The 18,429-nt window shown below is 41.7% G+C and overlaps 1 pseudogene; it reads left to right on the forward strand.

Moving 5' to 3' along the window:
* The first annotated feature begins 748 nt into the window (after nt 1-748).
* Nucleotides 749-4,509, forward strand: LOC123943657 (annotated as a pseudogene).
* Nucleotides 4,510-18,429: the final 13,920 nt, after the last annotated feature.

An 18,429-nucleotide genomic window follows, 5' to 3' on the forward strand; every position in this document is an offset into this window, starting at 1 on the left:
CTGTAATCTTTTTATGATAGGATAGAAAATCACTAGTCCTGAGTTGTCATTACACATGGTATTTGAGGTAGGAGGTCCCAAAGAGTGAGTGGAGGAAGCTAAGTGCAAGGGTGTCTCCTGACAGATCCGGAAGTTCTGAAACTTGTCGGTGAGAAGAAGGAGACGTCAAAGGCAATCAACCGTAAAAACGATCGTGTGGACTCTATCCCTGGGTCATGGGTGTGTTGAGATGATTCTTCACACACAGGGCCCAGCCCCTACTTCTGAAATCCAGGTAGCAACACTGCCATTGCCCTGTGACTTCACCAGTGTTAGTCCTCTTCATTCTACTTTAGCCCAGGTGATTCACCTGGGTGGGGACCCTGCCTCCAGCTGTGAGTTGAGCATCACTTCTCCCTTTTGAGTGGGAAGGAGCAGCTTCTCCAGCTGTCCCTCCCAGAAACTCCATGGCTTCCTTAAACCTCAGAGGATTTTCTCTGTCTGGTCAGAGACCCAAGATAGATTACTCACTATGTCTGGTTTGGTACCTGGTTCTTCTATGAGGAGAGAAAACATACCCTTGCGTAGGGCGGCAGCTAGCATCGGATTGGCTTCAGTTGAGACCTTTCTTGCCACTGCAGAGCAGTACTTAGGGCTCAGCATCCAGGTTGTCTAAGTCTCACTGGCCACTAGTCTTGACCTCCCTCCCTCAGATCCCAAAGCCCCCCCACCTGCAGAACCAGAGCTGCTCAGATGTCCTCAGGTAGATATGCTATTTACTGCTTGTGAGGCAGGTAATATAACTGCACAGGATGTCCTTGAAGACTCATGCTTGTCTCTGAGAGGTAGAAGGCTGGGAGGAGAAAAAGGATGTGGGTCTGTGCATGGTCACCCAGACCTTTGCTCTGAAACCACTGAACTGGTTAACAAAGGGGAAGTAAGTGTAGCCCTAAAGGATCCATCTGCTCCTGGATGTGAACTCTCAGGAATCCTATGGCTCTAGGTCTTAGGCTCCGTTTTTGCCTCTATTGCAAACCCTAGGCTTGCTGGGTATGTGGCTACTGTGCTCTCATGCAGGCAATGGAGATACAATGACAAATAAGACAGATAATGTCTCACTCTCACAAGGGTTTATTCCTAGTGAGAGGAGAAAGACTATAAACAAAGAAGCAAATAAATAAACAAGAAAATATCAGATGGTGACAGGTGATAGTAAATCGGAATGATTGATGGGAAGTTAGTGTTGGGTTTGGGAACAGTTTAGGCTGAAAGGTTGGGGACAGGTTCGCTGAAGAATTTAATCAGTAACTTGCATGACAAAAAAGAGTCAACCAGACAATGCAGGGAAAGAGCTTCCAGGAACAGGAACTACTTGTGGAAAGGCTCTAAGCTGGGAAGGAGCTCAGTGTTTTGGGAACAAAAAAGAGAGGCCCATGGACCTGGAGCTGAGTGAGGCTAGGATACGAGATGGAAAGTTTGGGAAGTTTGTCAGACATCAGATCATGAGGAGCCATGGAAGTCAGGAGGGGGCCAGGAGGAGAGTGTATTAAAAATGGTCCAAGAATTGTATTAGACACTGGAGGTCATCTAGCTTGCGCTTCTTACTTCAAAATGAGGAAGCAGAGCCTAGGGAGGTGCGATTCTATCACTGCATCTCTTCCAGCCAAACCTGGTCATGCTATGATGTGGAAGCAAGATCTTCTGTCCCACGATCTTTGCCGCTTTGCACCAATTTCTTCCTGAATTCTCAAGTGGGATTCCTGAATGTCTTCCTTTATTTTTTTTTTAAAAAAGATTTTATTTATTTATTTATTTGAGAGAGAGAAAGAGGAGGAGAGAGAGAGAGAGAGAAAGAGCCTGAGCAGAGGGGAAGATATAGGGAGAGAAATAAGCAGACTCCCTGCTGAGCAGGCAGACTAACACAGGGCTCTGTCCCAGGACCCCAGGATCATGACCTGAGCCAAAGGCAGATGCTTGAGTCGCCCAGGTGCCCTCTGATTGTCCCATTTTTAATAGGGAATTAAGTAAACTAGCATCTGTAAAAACATTTAGAGTAATATTCATTACTTTTTGCTTGTTACATAATAAACACTATATAAATGTTTCAAAGATTAAAGAAGTCATAAAAATGTGGAATTATTCTTCATTCACCTTGTAAAAAAATGGGGGCTTATAAACATCTGTGTAGCTTAGTTATGCATTTTCTCAATAGCAAGTACTTAGTTTGACTATTTAATGCCATAAACCAAATGCAACCCATTTACTCTAAGATTGGGACACATTCCCACTATAGGGACATATGGTGTAGTGTCTATATCCAGGAAGAGTTAGCATTCCACTGTACACACAAACATTCAGAATCAGAAAATTGTATTGTAAGTTATGTGCACACAGGACACATGTGTGTATATATACATCTTGGTTTTTCAAATAGCAATGACATTGCCTAAGGGAGCAATAGCTTTCACATTCTCCTCTGTGTCGAAAAGAAGGCTTTACTGAAGAGGACATGTGGATGGAAATTCATTTTGGGATAGTCAAGATCTTCAGTTCTAAAAGGATTTGAGGCTGGCTTGATTAAGCACAAACCCACAGCGAGAGATGTGGTGGTAGAATAGAAGCTTGTTGTCACTACTCTGGCCCTCATTCAGGTTTTATAGCCCAAAGATCTGCCACCATCTAGCTGTAATGGCAAATTACACCCTCATTCTCTGGCTTGAGTCTCCACCATTCTAGGGTCTTCTAGACTTCCTCCTGATTCTCTCCCTCTAACTAACTGGCAGACTCTGACAGACTTTCTATTTTCTTTCTCTGTATTCCTCCTTTATCTCTATACTTGATGGAGAATATAACAGAGAAAAGTCTCACTCTTTCCTCCAGATCTTGAAGAGACAGGAAGAGTGCTCTCCCTGACTTTGTCTAGGGTAGATGAAAGTATACATGAGGTGATGGCTTTGAATCAAAGATGGTAGGGCAGGAAGAAACTTCAGAGTCCATGGGAATCTCTTTACTCTTCAGTTTTATGGCACATGAGGAAGCAGATAATGTTTGTACTGGGCACTAAGGTAAATGGAGGAGCTTACTCAAGAGCTGAGGTGTCCAGCCTGGACACTCCAGCTACCCTGAGGGTGGAAGGGAGTCCAAGCTTGACAGAGGCTCTGTAAACTTCCAGGTCAACCCTAGGTATCAGTATCCAGCTGAAGACAAGGGAAAAGAGAGCATGGAGGATCATCTACAAGGATTATGATCCAGGTCTAATTGCACACCTTGGTGGACATACCATTGGTTGGAGCCTGTCATGGGGGGCACATCTGGCTATGAGGAAGGCTAGAACCTGGGTTTAGCTGTGTGTCCAAGAGGAAAAGGACCAGGTTTGGAGACTAGGTAGTGAGTCTCTGCCATAGGAAGGATATGACCAGTGGTATTCCAGAGATAGTGGCAGAGTTGAAACGAAGACACACATTAACTTAACCCATAGCACAGGTCTCTCCTCACCAAACCACACTCTGTCATAGCTTTCATATGTCTCCTATCTTAAAAAAAAAAAAAAAAAAAAAGAGCTTCCCATAAAAGGTAGCAAAAGGAAACCAAGAAGAAAGTGGTTGGTCCCCTTCCTGAGGAAGACCGGTAGGATGGAAAAGCACCAGTTGTGTTTGATACAGTAGACACGGAAAAGTGCTAGTCTCAAGGCCTCAAGAAACCAATATTTCATCTGACTGCCTTAAGGATCAAAAAGTGAGGCCTGGGGCGCCTGGGTGGCTCAGTGGATTAAGCCACTGCCTTCGGCTCAGGTCATGATCTCAGGGTCCTGGGATCGAGCCCCACGTCGGGCTCTCTGCTCCGCAGGGAGCCTGCTTCCTCCTCTCTCTCTGCCTGCCTCTCTGCCTAGTTGTGATTTCTCTCTGTTAAATAAATAAAATATTAAAAAAAAAAAAAAGTGAGGCCTGCTGCTCTGCAGAATGATGAAACTGCATTAGAAAATCCAAACTAACCACTGAGGGTATTCAAGTCAAAACTGCCTGCCCAACTTGTATGACGTGGATCTTAGCCATAAAAAATGTGCTCTGTGGTAAAAAAAAAAAAAAAAGGGCAGATCATGACTGAAGCTCATGTTGATATCAAGACTACTGGGAGTTATATGCTTTGTTCTGTGTTGGTTTTACTGGAAAAACAAAAACAAAAACAAAACAATAACGCTTAGATGTGGAAGGCCTCTCACACCTGGCATCTACAGGTCCACCAAATCCAGAAGATGATGGAAATCATTACTCAAGACATACAGACAAATGACTTTAAAGATGTTGTCCATAAACTGATTCCAGTCAGCACTGGGAAATAGATAAAAAAAGAGTGGGTTCATGATGGGTTCATTAGAAAAGTAAAAAATGCTGAAGAAGCCCAAGTTTGAAATGGGAAAACTCGTGTTGTTTCATGGTGAAGGCAATAGGTCTGGAAAAACTTCTGGGATGAGACAGGGGTACAGTTAAAAGAGCTGATGGATATGAGCCACTAGTCCAAGAATCTGCTTAAAATTCAGACTTTTAATGGTGACAAATATAAAGTCTTATTTGTGGAGAAGAAAAAAAAGACATATACAGCCTGGTAAATGCAATTCTGGCATACTTTCAGTCAGAATCCACTCACAGGAAAGGCCCTGGTGAAACCTGTGGGAATCTCATAAAGAAGGGTCACACTTGCCTCCTTAGAAGAGAGAGAATTCCCACTGCTACCATGAACTCTTTGTAAGGAAACCAGCATCCGAATCCTAAGCCTTGCTTTTTCTTACTTCTTTCGGTCCTTCCCCACTTGGTTGCTTCCTGAGGACCTGGGGAGGGAGGCAAGATGAGGGTTATTGCGCGGTTCACTGCAAACACCTGTCTCTTGGTTTTTACCTCAACCTTTGATTCAGATGTTTTCACTTCCTCCCCTTTTTACACTTGGCCCTTTGGTCTCTGTCCCCTGAGCTGACTTTCATCATCCAATTAGAAATAACACCCTCTCCTCGCTACCAGCTTTTCTGGGAACCATAGGGAGTAAACCCCAAGCCTCCCTCACAGCCCGTGGGGCCAGCCGTGCTTCAAAGGAGCGTGGTGGCGACACCAGCTCACGGCTGGGCTTCTTTTCTGTTTGAACAGCTTCTATTGCTCACTGCTGATCAGTACCTCAATGATTCATTAAACACACAAACAATGAGTGAATCTGTTCCATTAGCAAGGCCACCTGTTGATCGCAGACATCCTCAGCTGAACTCTGCGAACGTGAACAACAGAATGCCGACATCAGTGGAGGGCCCCATCCGCATTTGATGGCATGTTACAGCAGGAAAAGCAGAGTTCCAGCCTTGCTAGTGCTTTTATGCTTTTCCTTTCATCTGGTGGCAGGGCTGCAAGAATATACCGGAGAGTACAATGCCTTTCTCTATAATCAACTGGAAAACTCCAAGAGCTTGGTCATTATTGCTTCCTTAGGCTGGTGGAATTAGACAAAGGGGAGAAGGGGAATATCCTGTACCCTTTTGCCTGCAGGTGCCAAGGCAAAAGAATTAGCAGAGTGCTAAATAAAAACAAAGAAGGAAAAAAAAAAAAGCAAACGCCATGTAAAAGCCATCTTATTTATCGCGATGATACCTTCTCTCCCCTGGAAATAATATGGTCTCTTTGCTACTTAGCTCCTAGTCCCCAGAGGTCCTCCAGACTTTTAGATACTGGTCTACTAGTGTTCACCAGTTTATTATAAATCAAGACTACTAAAAATCCTATAAAGCTGACTGTGTGAAGCTTTTGATGCAGGTATCACAGTCAACAAAGTTGATATTTTGTTATTTAAAAAGTAGTACTCTCTTCTCTTACATTTAACCCTTCTAATCGTTGTAATAAAAAGAAGAGCTTCCATAGGGTCAGCAATGTTTGTTTAGAGTCTGAAAACTGTATCCTCTCAAGAATGAATTGCCTCTAGGGGGAAGTGAATATGAAATTTTTCAGTTGGATATGAAATTGCCTCTTTAGGGAGAATTTCATTTTTGAGGGCCACACTCGTTAGGATTTGTACTTCACACTTCCGAATGGTTAGGTTTAAACTTCTTTTTAGTGACATTTTGATTAAAATCTTTGATTACATAGTCCAGTTTTTATGTTTTTGATGAATGTATTCTAGACTATCATGACACACTTTGTTGTTCATTGGCTCTTGTAAGAACACAGATGTAGTAGAGAGAAACAACTCTTCAGCGAAAATTCCAGTTCCTATTAGTTTATCAGGTAAAATTAAGAAAAAAAAAATCCATTTTAAAATCCCATGACAGATTTCAGGGATTACCGCTGCTAGTGGCTGTTTTACTTTCATTTCTGTGGCCCTGGAAATGGTAGAATGCTAGGTGAGGAATTCAGGTTAAACTTCTTTCCTGAATATTGTTTTGCCTTTTAGATGACGGGCTTTGAGCCACAGGCATTCAGAATGAACACGGTGAACAGTTGGAGGCCGGCAGACTCCACGGCTTGGGTTCTTCAGGCAGGTGTGAGCATATCTCCCTCATCCAGCACATAAAAGGACCACGTGCATTTTCAAAGGGATTTCTGCAATCCTGGTCTTTTGACAACCACGACTATGATTTGATTGCCAAATGCAGGTGGTTGTGCAGAGGCTCGGTTGTGCAATCAAAAGAATCCTCAGTCTTCTGTATAAAATGCAAGAGCACAAGGAGAGGCTTAAAACAGAAAAAGACTTAATAGGAGATAGCCACATATGAATTAAAAATTAGGTGGAAGACTCATAGCTATTCTCTCATGTGGTTAGACTAGCACCGTCCAACAGAACTTCCTGCAGTGGTCTGATAGAACCTTCTGCAGTGTTCTGCACCTGCGCCATCTAGTAGGATAGCCACATGCAGCTACTGAGCACTTGAAATGTGGCTAATGTGACTGGGAAGCTAAATTGAAATTTAATTAGGCACATGTATTTGGTGGTTGCTGTGTTGGACAGAAAATGATTATTCTGTAACTCCATGAGGGACACGGATGAGGTTGGTCTTGACTGTGATATTCCCAGTACCAAGGCAGGATTTCTACCTTCATTCTGAGTCCTCAATAAAGACTCATTGTGTGAAAATGTAAATCTGATCACGGTCCATCCTTTCTTAGCAGTCTTAAGTGCTTCTCCTGGCCCGAGAGCTCCAACTCCTGGCAGGCCCAACTTCTGCTCCAGCATGTCCAAGTTTTCAATCTCTCCTCTGACTTGCCCTCATCTTCCTGTCTCTGTGGTTTTGTGTGTGCAGTTTTCTCTGCCTGGAATTCTCTTCTTCCCACTTGCCACCTTGGCAGGCCTCTGCTTATCTGTCATAACCGGCAAGTCTTACCAACTGGCCCAAACCGAGTTCATTACCCCTTCCCTTGGTTCCCATGGTGGTGCGGGGGAAATGTCAGAGCATGGATGTCTCAGGGCAGACTCTCAGACCTGTGTGTCAATATTTGTAAGGAAATTCCCAAAGGAAATCAGGCAAGGCATGGGTGGGGAGAAGAGGGCAGGGAGCTGGGAAGTGTGCTGTCACGAAGTCCCACCAAGGGTGGAATTTGCTCAGGAACTCTATAAATCAAGTCTCAGAGTTTTTCTGACCAAGCCAAGGAACCTAGTGTTTTCATGCTCTCACTTCCATCCTTTACTGGTCAAGGACCACCCAAGGAACATGAACATGTGCTCCCAGATGCTCTCCCCATTTGAGGTGGGCACAGGAGACTCCAAGGATAGTTCCCCAAGAAAGAAGGCAGGTTCTGACTGTGGGAATGAAAGCCCATGAGAGTAAGGGGTGATTGGGGCAAGCAGCACAAAAGTGATGGAAAGGGATCCTGAGGGATCTGGGCAGAACACAAACATTAGACATTCAACATTATCCTTTCAGAGAGGTATTAGAATAGTGTCCATGTGGGTTGCAAACCCAGATCCATCTTATCCTAGAAAAGTAACTCATTTTTAGACTCCTCTGTAAAATTCAGGTACACATCCCGTGCTTCCTCCTCTCCCTGCCCTCTGCCCCCCAACCCATGCCTTGCCTCATTTGAGTCAGGGTTAGTGACTACTAAGAATTCAAAAATTGCAGCTATTATTAAAACACAGCAGTTTATTGTGATCTCTGAGAATAAATGTGCTGTCTGGCAATAATACTGCATACCTGACTCTTCCACTGGCTTTGAGATTCTCTAGGGCCGTAATATGCCTCATTGGCCTTTAAGTCACTGGCATTTAGGCCAATGCCTGACCCCGAGTAGATGTCAGAGCAATATTTCTTGAGTAAACGAGTGATACTCAGCTTTGAACCTAATCTCTCTTATCATCTCTGATGACATGTTACATTGAAAGTCTCTATTCATGTATCTATTTTGCCCAATAGATCATAAGGGTAAGGTTTCTTACTCTATTTTTATTCCCTCAAATGTCGCACGCACCAGAAAATGGAAGATGTTAGATACTTGTTTGTTGAACAGATATTTGTTGGGCAAGAGTCCTCAAGGTTCCTTGGGTCAGAGTATTATAATCTGAAGTGTTGTTTTCTTCATTTCTGAGTTTGTTTACAGACTGTGATCTCAGATCCCTCATGGTTCAGCACAGTAAAACAAAAACCCCTCTAGGTTTTTCAGGAAGAATGTGATTTAGTAGAAGGAATTGGGTGCTAGAGTAGGCAGAATTTCTAAAATGCTCTCCATAGTGATGTTCTACCCTAATCCTGGGAGCTATGAACATGCTGATGATCACTCCTGTGATTTTGTTGTTATATGACAATATTCCCAGGACCAAGGTAGATTTTTCTACCTTCATTGTAAAGTTCTCAATAAATATTGGTTGTGTGAAAATATAAATCTGACCGTGTTCCATCCTTCCTTAGCACTCTTTGGGTGCTTCTTCTGGCCCACAGAGAGGGATTACTGGGGTGGGCCTGATCTAATCACTCAAGCCCTCAAAATGAGGGAGCTTCCTCTGTCTGAGAAGAGAAAAGAGAGTCAGAGTCCAAGTGTGAGGGGATTGGGTGTGATGACTCCTGCTCTGGTTGCCATGATGAGAGAAGGACTCAAGCCACCATTGCTGGTTTGAAGATGGAGGAGGCTACACAGGGAGAGAGGCAGGTGGCCTTAAGCAGCTGAGAGATGCTTCTGACAGCCAGAAAGGAATTGGGAACCTACGTCCTAAAACTACAAGGAGATGAACTCTGCCAACATCTTGAATGAGCCTAGAAGTAGATTCTTTCCAGAGCTTCTAGATAAGATCCCTGTCAGCAGCTGACACCTTGTTTTTAGGCCCAGGGGTTCAAGCATGAGAGCAATGTGGCCTTCTCTCCTCTCTTGCTAACAGTTTTAAACCTGTTTTCTTTAAAAACCCAACTCTGGGAAGAAATTTTAGCATTCAAGTTCAAGAGAGGTGGGATGAAATTCTTTGTCCACAACATAGTGAGACTGTGACCTAGAACCCTATTTAGCTCACCTGACCTCTGACCTATAGAGTTGTGAAGTAATAAATAGATGTTATTTCGAGCTGCTAAGGTTGTAGTAATTTGTCACACAGTAGTAGAAACCCAATACAAGTGCTTATTAGATTGTGGAAAAGCCTGGAGTCAAGAAAGTAAGGTGATCAACTCCTAAATTTCAGGTTGTGCTACCATAGGCTACCAGGGAGCTGTGGGAAATTACAACTGGCCCATAACCCTGAAACTGGGGCCTAGCAGTGAGAGAGACCACCAGCTGCTGCACTGGTCACATCTGCTGAAGCTCACTCTCACCCCACCAGAGCTGAGGGAAGGAGGGGGCCTCTTGCTCTCTTCTGCCTTATGGGTACCCCCAAGAATGAGTTTTAGTATTAAACATGTCATCCAGAACACTGGTAGAGAAGAAGTTCTGGGACATGTGGCTCCCAGCATCTAGCACCTGAGAGAAAGGGGAACCTATATAAGGGGTGAGGAGAATGTTGATCAACAATGAATAGTATGCAATATAGCTCTTCAAGATCCCTTTTTTTAAGAAGATTTTATTTATTTACTTACTTATAGAAATCACAAGCAGGGGGTAAGGGTAGAGGGAGAAGTAGACTCTGCACTGAGCAGGGAGCCCAATCCTGGACTTAGTTCCAGGACTCTGAGATCATGACCTGAACTGAAGGCAGACGCTTAACAGACTGAGCCATCCAGGTGCCCCTGTTCAGTCAGCCTTCTGGTAGGAGTTATTTTCATTTTACAGGTCAGAAAACTGAGGTTCCACTGTGTTAAATATCTTGCCTAAAATCCCATAAATAGGAAGTAGCAAAATCAAGTTTGGAACCCAGATCTATTTCTCCCCAAGTCCACTTTTTCTGTCTCTGTCATTGATGCAGGGCGTGAGGTAGAACTTCTAGGACTGGCTGACAGTTGGACCGTGGAGGCTCAGCTAAGGAGGCAATGGAAGTGATAGCAACTTCATTTTATTTAAAAAAAGAAAAGTTTTCTTAGGTTTCTGGCAAGGGCTGCTGTTAGTCTCTTGTTGGAGCCCTCTCTAGCTCTGTCTCCTCCTCCCCTTGTCTCATCCAAGCTTCCTCCTTGGCCCACAGTCCCTGACTTTGGACACAGACCCTGTTTGTTTTGGTGAAGGGTCCAGCCTCCTTCCATGAGGCAGTCTCCCTTCTGTGGGTACACACAATTGGCCCTTCTCTTCTGTGATCAGGGTCTCTCTGCCTCTCCCCCACTGGGGGCTGGCACCTGACTGAGGAGCAGCATGAGGAGAAATATCCCCTCCGAAGGGGAGGAGGTGGTGTGGAGCATTTCCCCCAGACAGCTCTATCTTTGCTACATACCAATCCAATTACAAACAAATTGGCCCAGGGGTTCAAGCATGAGAGCGATTTGGCCTTCTCTCCTCTGTTACTGACAGTTTGAAACCTGTTTTCTTTAAAAACTCAACTCTGGGAAGAATTTAGCACCCAAGCTCGAGAGAGGTGGTATGCAATGATCCCAGATATCAGGGTGTAATGAGACTCTGAGAAGGAACTCTGAATTCTATTTTTCGGGAAAAAAATGTAAGAAAAAGAGACAGATTCTCTGGGATTTCCCAGTGACTACAGATTGGGGGCTGGGAGGCTGGTTTTTTCTAGGTCTGACTTGACCAGCTCTCTGGTTCCCTTCTCTTCCCTGGGTGGCTCTTTTCTGGACTTTTCCTCAATGGTGAGGAATTCATTCCTAGGTTTCTGGAGGGAGGGAATGAATGTTTCAATTGTCTTTACTATGCCTTAAAAGACATGTTTTTGTTTTTTTTTTTTTTTGAAACATGCTCATACTTTGATATAGCTGAGTGCAAATAAAAGCAGGGCATCTGTGTCAAAGAGAAGTGGACAGCCCACCTATTTCGAAAGCCAGGCTTTTTTCCACTCAAGGTTCCCATGGGAACACTGTCAGGAGGGAGACATGTGAAAGAATGCTCTCCTCTGTCTTTTTAAGTCTGTTTAAGCACACCTTACACTGAAACGCAACGTAACTAGAAAGAAAAGCAGATATAAAGTGAGTTTGTAAATGGTTTTAGGTTTTTGCTTTGTTTTGTTTTGTTTTGTTTTTTGACCCCAAATTCCTCAGTCCAGGTTTTCCTGAAGTGCAAAATTGTCCGGGCTGCATATTGACATCAGTCAAATAAAGGATGATCCTTCTTTCTGTTCCCTTGTCTTTTTGAGAAAGGTCACCTGTCATTTCCTATCAGCACACCAGGGACACTTCTCCTGTGAGGATCTATGTGGAGTTTCTGGGGGAAATCGAGTTCACTTGCTCTGATGCTCGCAGCTGGTAAGGAAGCAGATGCCATCAGAAAGCCTCTTCAGCCACCACTCTTCTTTTCAGAAAGATGTCTCAGAGGATTTCTAAGGTGATTCAGAACATCCTACTGGGGTGTTTAGAGACCCGAGTCAGAGGATGCTATTTAGACATGGACATGTACTCTGCCGGACAGGGGGCATACACCAGAGACTTGGGTAGGTACATGCTCTGTTCCCATGGCGTCTAGAGACTGGCGGGGGGATCCAACAAGTACAGCATGATTAGAAGTGAGACAAGTGCTGTGATGGTGAGAAGGAGGTCACGAGGGCACAAAGAAGGGGTATGTAACCTGGACCTGGCAGGAAGAACTTCCAGAAGGAATGGCAATGGTGTGTAAGACTGTTAATGTCATTGCCACAGTCTCTGTGATGAGATCTCAGCAACTGACCTGAACAGAGAATGGAGGTGTATGTCACTGAGGGGAAACATGTTGGGGGACTTCTTCCAGTAGATCCACTTGGATGGGCTGCAGCAGGACTGTGGCCATGCCAATGGATTCTGCAGCTGCACTTTGATGGCCTTCAACTTTCCATCACTAAGTCAGTCTAGGAGCCAGAGCTCCTCCTCCTTTATTTCCTGCTTTTCTTCAACAACAGCTGTGTAATTCAGTGCCTCTTAAAGGGGAAATGCTGAAGAGTAGATAGGAATTCCAGGAGGAATGTGTGGTGAGGAGATGGGAGGGGGAGTGGACTCTTCCTCAGCTTCGTTATGGCACCTGCCTCGCTTCATCTGCGCGTCCAGCCCTCGGGTCACAATGAAAAAGAAGACTCAGGGATCATCCTGTCAAACTGTCAAATTTGGGGGTGAATGAAATATCCACAAGGGATCTCCGAGAAGCCAGAAAACTCATATTTTCTTTCGACCAGGGAGAATTTGAACCTATGTCTCCAGATTTAAAAGTCTAGGATATTAATTCATTGTGACATCTGGTCCTTCTCTTTGATATTTTAAAAATAGGCTAGAACCAGAATTGTGAATCCATGCTCCAAAGTGCTACTCTCAGATTCTGGGAAAGAATGCAACTCTGAGTTTATCTTGTTTATTCAACTAGTCTCTGGTCATTTGTGTAACACGATATTTCTTCCATTGGATGCTGTAAGCCAATTTCTAGCACAAGGTTTCCATTTTGTTTTAATCATCCATGAAAGAAAAGAATGTGGGAATGTCTGCTTTGCCATTTTCAAGGACCGTGGTGGCACCAGTACCTGGCTGCTGACTTCTAGTCTTTGCTGCAGCCCCTTGAGAATGTGAGATTCTCTATGGATCCTAGAATTTTGAAACTAGAAAGAAAATTTAGCAATATGTAACAAGAACCATAAAGATGCTCCTACCCTTGCTTCTAGGCAATCCACTCTAATGAATTTCAAGGGAATGTCACTGACCAGACCCACCAATATGCATTCTCAAATATGTTCATTCTAATTTTTTTTTAAGTAAGAAAAGAAAATGAGATACCACAAAGATGTTCAACATTATGGACCTTGTTTTGAAAGTTGGGATACATTAACTTGAAGTAATATTAATGCAGTCCTAAAATAATTATGAAAGCTGCATACAATCCCAAATTTCTATTGAAAGCCGACCATGTACCAGTGCTCTGATATAATTAGGAAATAAGCAGATTTCCAATATATGTTCCCTATGACCTTAGCTACTTGAAAGACATATACCTACCATAACTACAGAAGAAAATTTGCAGAAAGGTTATTGGTTGGCAAGGTAATAAATACTTTATAAGTGCTTTTATAGAGAGAAAATTTGTTACATTGTTTTATGTCAATTAATATATGTAAAATTTATAATAGGAGTACATAAGGTGCTGCTAGCTTTGGGGAAAATTTCCAAGAGTGTAAGAGTGAACATTTATTCATTCTTGGTTCATTTATTTCTTGAGCAACTAATATATGCTAAAAATACAGCAGTGGTTAAGAAAGAGACATAATCCTCACAATTGTTAATCAGGTCTGTGTTTTACTTTAATACATACTTTTTTTTTTAAGGATTTTTTTTTTTTTTTTGACAGACAGAGATCACAAGTAGGCAGAGAGGCAGGTAGAGAGAGAGGGAGGGAGAAGCAGGCTCCCTGCTGAGCAGAGAGCCTGATGCGGGGCCCAATCCTAGGACCCCAGGATCATGACCTGATCTGAAGGCAGAGGCTTTAACCCACTGAGCCACCCAGGCGCCCCTACTTTAGTATATATTTAATGAATATTTGAATCCAAAAATTATCTTAGAATAATATATGCTAATTTCCATCTTTCCCATCTCCTTTCTCCAAAAACACTTGTTGTAGAGGGAAAATTTCAGTTTCAGAGACAGTCATTTGCCTGAGGTCTCACAGCTTATTTGTAACAAGCCTGATACTAGAATCTGATTCTTGGTTTACCTGCCACCTCACCCCCACATTTCTCTTATAATTCTCACATCTCTCTTAAAAATGAGTTGTTGGAACAACAACGGAAAATGAGCACAAGTCTTTAGAACCATGATTAATGATATTGGGCAGAAAGTGAGAATGATGAAGACCTGTGTTTCTCAAGCTTCCTTATATATAAGAATTACCCGAGAATCTTGTCCACATGCAGATTTTGGTTCTGTAGTCTGGGGTGGGACTTGAGATTCTGCATTTATCATAAGCTTCCAGGTGATGGTAATAGTGACTGTTCTTGGGTAGCAAGAACCTGATGGACGTATGGGAGAAATTCAGGTTGAATCCATAGCCAGTGTTCTTTCTAGTTTCGTCACCAGGGAAGTATAGATGTCAACTTTTTGCAGTCGAAGTTTTCTGCCACTAACTGCTGACAATGTTTCCCTTTCCCTCTCAGCACTTGCTCTACATCTCGATCACTTTCATACAATATGCCTGTGAAAGGCAGGAAGAATATTCTAGAACCACACCACTATGAGATAATGGAATAGAAATTTGCACCTGGGTCATTTGACTCCCAAGCCCTTTTTCTAACTACTGTAATGTGTAGCCACTATACTGTGTCCCCTCACCAAGTGGCCAATGGCCCAGGTCTCCAGAGTCAAGACCAAACCTGGGTCTAAAGCCTAAGTAAGCATTTAGTCCTAAGATCTAGTTATCTCGTGTTGATGTTTATATTTCTTTGTGTATAAATATAGATAATAATAGCACCAATCTCATTAGATGCTTGTGTAGATTAAATTTGATAATGTACACAAATCACTGACCCCAGTGTCTGGCATGGAGTGAGTGCTCTGTAAAAGTAGTTGTTATTATGGTTAGCTGAGTCTGAATCTCATTCTAAATTCTTCTAGAGGAGCTTATGCAAACCTAGTGCTTGAGGCAGACAGTATATCTAAGAATTATATTTATTTAAAATTTAATATTTTAATTGAGCATACTCTAAATATAAATAATATAAATATATGAATAAAATGCTAAGTAAATAGTGAAAAATAGAAGTAAAGCATGAATACTTATGCAAATATATAGATATAGTTAAATAACACCTAATATGTTTAATTATTTACATAAAATGATATAAATATGTGGACAAGACATAAATTACAGAAATAATATATAATTATAAAAAGTTTAAACAAAATGAAGATATAATAAAAATGTATAATTTAAATAATTTAAATTTAAGTAATAGAGTAAAATAACTTAAGTATATTATATATTATTTAATATATTCCATATATTTATATATATTCACATATATATGAATGCAACAGCTACACAAATGCACATGAATACTATGAGAACACAGAAGATTGTCACTGGCTTTCTGAGATGATGGGAGAGATAATTTCTGAGTTCAATTCAGAAGAAATAGTTTGAGGTTGGGAAAAGCACATTGGGCTGAGGGTTTGGAGTAAAGAGGGCAATAGGCAATAAGACTGTAATAAAGATTGGTGATAGTTTTTAAAGAGCCCCTAAATCACAGCCTTTATCTGCAGACTGTGGGGGGCCATGGGAAGGTGGTTTTGAGCAGGCCAGGCATGTGATTAGACAAGTCTTTAAGTCTGCGGGGTAGACAACTTGGTTAGAAATCCTTTGGCCTTCTCTCTGCTTTCTTCAGGAGTCTAGACTGCTTCCCAAGTGTCATCAAATGGTGCAATAGTCTTTCGAAATTGTCCTAGCCATTGAAAAGGTAAGGGGGAAACAGTCACTGTGTAACTGGGTGTTTCCTCATCCCTATGTCTGTGGGTACTAGAATTTCACATTGAATGATAAGATTTGAGGCATTTTTTTCTAAAGGGAAAGAATTATTGATGCAAAAGATTTTACTAAAGGGAAGGAAATTAGATGAAAAAAAAAAAAAGAAGAGGCGAATACAAACCAATGCCTTAACTCCTGTTCCTATTGTTAACTTCTAATTCCTTATCCTCAGAGATACTTCTCCTTAACTTGACCTTAAAAAGAATGAACTCTGAATGTCATTGGAGCCCTTGTGATTGAGCGCCCAGTAAAGACCAAGTGTAGAATGCCGTGATGTGGGAGGGATATTTTATTTCTCTTCATCACTAGCTAACTTATGTGGTTGGAGAAGGAAAGGAAACGTTTCCTTAGAAAGGAAACATGCTAAAATTAGAATCTGATGCAACCTCTTATATCATTCACAAAGAGAATCACTTTCTAGACTATTTGTTAGCAATCAGATGCATAGATCTGCATATCTTTATTGGCCTTTGCCACAGGAATAGCATCTCAAAGTCTTGTCCCATAACACATCATGTGAAAATAAATGATAAGTCTATTTGACAGTTCCTTTCATCTCAGGATCTTAATCTCCTGAACATTCTTTAATAAAGACCCACAACACCCTGTGAGGTAGGTAAATGTTAGTGTCTATTTTATGTGTGGAAGATGATTGATAAGGAGATTAAGCAATTTGCCTGTAACAAAGTAAGTTTGTAGATATGGGAGTCAAATTTCCACCCTCTGAGGGGAATACAATAATTGCTAAACCAAGATAAAAGCCTTTACACATCCTTTTAAAATGATTGAACAAAATGGAATCATGGCTTTTTCATTCCCAAGTTACTAGAGGTCATTCAAAAAAAAAATCATAATACATTTTTCAAAGAGAGGCTCATATTTACATGTATGAATTAATTTCTTCATTGGCTTACAGAACCTCATGACTATTGTGTTCTGTTCCTTAAACAATTGCAACTAAATCCCAGTCTTTTCAAAGAAGGTATGGAATTTGTTATCATGTAGAATAATCTTGTCTTCCAAATCTATCCTGCATTTAAATCTATGTCTTCTTCTAGGATGTTCCTAACATAATACTTTGCTGCCTTACATGAGATAATTTCATACCACTTAATTAGGATGTAGAGTTCTAGGGTATTTTCTCTACTGATACAAGATGCACTTTATTGAGCACTTATTATGTGGCATACGCTTTGCTAAAGCTCAACATACTTCACCTTTTTTTTAAAAGATTTTATTTATTTATTTGACAGACAGAGATCACAAGTAGGCAGAGAGGCAGGCAGAGAGAGGAAGGGAAGCAGGCTTCTGCTGAGCAGAGAGCCCGATGTGGGACTCGATCCCAGGACCCTGAGATCATGACCTGAGCCGAAGGCAGTGGCTTAACCTACTGAGCCACCCAGGTGCCCCAACATACTTCACATTTACTCCTTAAACAATGTGAAGGAGGTACCATCTCATTTGACATATGAGAAATCTCAAGCATCAGGGAAACTTGCTCAGTCAGGATAACATAGCCAGGAAGTAGTAAAGTGTGGAATCTCCCAAGATTGACACTGGTCCCAACTCTTCCTGAATATTGGATCATAAGGAATACCACCAGCTCACTAGGATTCTTTTGTAAGGAAAAATAGAAGTTTAAGGTATGTCTTTTTTTTTGTACTTTAGCTTCCACTAAAATGAGTTTAAACATTTGACATACTTTGTTCACCCACAGTAGAAATTTTTAAAATGGTTCTTGCTATAAACCCAGATACAGAATTTGTAGGAGAGCCGAAAATGACTACAGCAAAACATTGATCTTTAGATTGTTTCCCTGATCCCTGGAGTTTTCTTTCTTTTTTTTCTTTTTTTCTTTTTTTTTTTTCACAGAACGGGTTAAGTATTCTACTATTTATGGGTACCTTCTGTCTTCTCAATCACACCCAGCATCTCCTCCAGGATGTATACTTGGGGTTGGTTGTCAAAAGTTCATTTGTTGTTTCAAAGCCTTTTTCCACCTGATAGTCAATTTTAGTTCCCTTTCCTCTTTTGTCTTCTCTAGCAAAATTTGGGGATATCTGAAGTCCTGTTCTCTCCTGACCGTAATGACATCCAACTCTATACCTCTTTGGTTCTGTGGGGACTTTTCTAAAGGTTGTTTATTTTGCTGAAGGACTGGTAAATGACATGTTTCAGAAGTAACACTTTGATTTGCAGGGGCCAGACAATCTGACATGGACAGACTTTCTATAAATCCCACATGTTTTTCTGTATTTTAATGCTGTCTTCTTAAAGGCAGCATCTGTAGCATAGAACTGCCAAAGAGGTGGGTCATATTTTTGTTTTCTACCAATAATTCTATGTGACCTGCTTTTACCCAGATCCAACAACTTGGACTATTTACTCACTCTTCTATTAAATTGAGCCATTTTTTCTAAACACTAAAGATTTGACATAGTATAAAATA

Source organism: Meles meles, chromosome 6 (assembly GCF_922984935.1).
Source record: "Meles meles chromosome 6, mMelMel3.1 paternal haplotype, whole genome shotgun sequence".
In the NCBI taxonomy this organism is placed as follows: Eukaryota; Metazoa; Chordata; class Mammalia; order Carnivora; family Mustelidae; genus Meles; species Meles meles.